This window comes from Pygoscelis adeliae, unplaced genomic scaffold (genome assembly GCF_000699105.1).
Source record: "Pygoscelis adeliae isolate BGI_AS28 unplaced genomic scaffold, ASM69910v1 Scaffold114, whole genome shotgun sequence".
In the NCBI taxonomy this organism is placed as follows: Eukaryota; Metazoa; Chordata; class Aves; order Sphenisciformes; family Spheniscidae; genus Pygoscelis; species Pygoscelis adeliae.
Genome location: NW_008824587.1, coordinates 3,680,001 through 3,682,721, shown reverse-complemented (window position 1 = coordinate 3,682,721; position 2,721 = coordinate 3,680,001).

Sequence of the window (2,721 nt, the reverse complement as noted above, 5' to 3'; positions counted from 1 at the left end):
AGACTTGTTCTCCAGACCCCTCACCAGCCTCGCTGCCCTTCTCTGGACATGCTCCAGCACCTCAATGTCCTTCTTGTAGTGAGGGGCCCAAAACTGAACACAGTATTCGAGGTGCGGCCTCACCAGGGCCGAGTTCATGTCCCACTGAAAAGGATAAATCACTTCTCTTACTTTAATGTGCTTTGTTGGGCTTTATCTGAAATGTAGTCATAAAATTACCAAATTGAAATTTTAAATGGGGGGAAGAGGGGGAATATCTGGAGGGTTTGTTGCTGCTTCTATTTTCTTATTGCCAAATAAAATACAATTAAAGCAACATTTTCTATGCCAGCCAGCATAGCTAACATTGGTTTTCTGACGGCACTTTTTTCTGTCAGCCAATGAAAATAAATGATGCAGGATTACCAGCAAGCATCCAGCCTCCGTGGCTGGAGGGAGATTCGGAGCAGCAGGCATTCAAGTACAAAACAGAGGGATTTTAGTCCCGCTGGAAGTGGAAATTTCCGGGGACTTTACCCGCAGAGCTCTCTGCCGCCGCCTGGAGCGATGCTTTGCCTTTGCTGCTCTCCCAGTGCTTCCATTTCCCACCAGTGCTTCCCAGTCCAGCCCAGCCCATGGCACAGCCCCTATCTGGGGGTGACAAATTAACTCAGCACCCCCCAGCACTTTTGGGGTGGCCCCGGCCAGACCAGCGTGGGTCCGGTCCCCCGCGGGGCTCCCCCCGTGCGGGGGGCTGCCGGCGGCTCAGCTGCTGCCTGCACCGAAATCCCCGTGGTAATTGGATGAGGGCACTGGTTTCCATGAGAATATTAAATCAGAGCTCCCGCCCCGATCCGGGGTGACATGCTTGGGAATACAAAGACACGGTAGATCACATTATAGGGGGGTTATTTCTCCTGCTTTAAAGCCAAAGGTATCACAACAACTTCTTGTCACAGAGTCTATTGGACCACCTCTTACTGATGGGAGGGAGAGGAAGGGGGTGGGGGGGCTGTCACTGCGGAGAGGCAGCCCCCGGCAGAGACGCTGAGCACTCGCAGCTCATCACAGCGATGGGCTCTCAGGGGGCTTCGGAAAAGCAGGCTCGGAACCTGCTCAGAACCTGCTCGGAACCGAGCCTGCTTTTCTGGTGAAGGGGATGCTCAGGGGTACCCAGGGGACATGTCCAGGGACCCAGCACACGGTTAAGGGCAGCCATGCCAGGCACATCCCATGACTCCTGCCACTGTGCGGACAGACGGATGGATGGATGGATGGATGGATGCATGGGCAGATGGACTTCTCCCTACCCACAGCAGGGAGGCAGGGAAGGACAGACAAGATGTGCCTTGTTAGCCAACGAGGTGGCCTCAGGTGATGCTAACAAGCCCATTAAAGGGGTTTATCAAGGGAGGCCTCGGGCTGGCAGGAAGGCTGCTGGTTTTACCTGAGATGCTGCTTTTGGGCTGGGAGAGCCTAAGCTCCTGCTCATTATTTAGAAAAGCTTCGAGGAGGTTTGTACTGGTTGGCCTTGCTTGTGAGCAGCCGTAATATGATGAGTGATTAGGGACTCTGAAGCTTTTTAGTGGGTATCATTAAGCTACTGATGAGCTCGGGCATGGAAAGGGCCTTTTTGGCTGTGCCTGAAACAAGCTGGTCCTGTGCTGACCCAGCTCTTCCTCCTATCGTGGTCCCTGCCCTCCTGAGCCCTGATGAGATGGGTGAAGCGTGTGTCCTGGGGACAGCGATGGCTCGGCTGTCACCCTGTGTCCTTGGGCTGGGTCAGACCTAGTTTCCTTCAGCTCATCTGTGAGCTTGTGGCATGCATGAGTGAAGCTGGGATGTCCCTGTTTTCACTGTCTGCCAGGTATGGAGAAAATATGGGCATGATCAGCTCTGAAAAGGTGGCTTCCAGGCTATTTGTGCATCAGGGGAGAGGATGGTGATGCCTGTCCTGGCAATTGCTTTGGGAGCATCTTGCCCTCAGAGAGCTCGTTTCCCAGTTATGGGGTTTCCCCACTTGTCTGGGCGCTGATGGTGAAGCGTCTTGCTCAGGGGACATCCTCTCAAGGGGCAATGTCCCTGTCCCATCCTTCTCTTGCCCCCTTGAGGCCCCCAAGGGCTGGGGTAAGACAGGGAGCAAAATCTGCTGGATTTTCTCTGCCCTCCCTCATCTTCTCCTGTCTGCCTTGGCAAAACTTCACGCAGCTCGGCAGCATCCTGCCCCATCGTGGTCTGGTTGGCATCGCTAGCACTGTATTTACAGCAGTGTTGATTAAATACTTTCTGCAATCAGTGCTGTGCATGACCCTGCTCCCCGAGCCGGGGTTGGGCTGTAATGTGCCATCACCGAGCGAGAACATGACTGCTGCTGTCCTGGGAATTTCTAATATAGATTTACTCAACCCAGGCCTCCCATTTCTCTGTTTCGTGACATTTTGTAAAGTTCAGGTTTACAAAATAAGCCAGCGCACAGAAGAGATGCTCCAGATGTTATTTACACTGCACGTGCCATTTCCCACTCGGTGGGGTCTTCACCCCGTGGTGAGCAGAACCGAGCCAGGGGCTGCCAACTGCCCTCTCCTGGGCTGGTCCCCTCTGCCGAAGGGGCTGCTGCTTTCGACGAGGACCCCCCCATCCCCCTGCCACAAAGCCCTTGGTGCTGGAGATCTCTGCTCCCTGCATGCCTCTGTGTGCTGGGAGAGCGGCAGAGCGCTGTGGCCGTGCTGATTGAAATGCTCG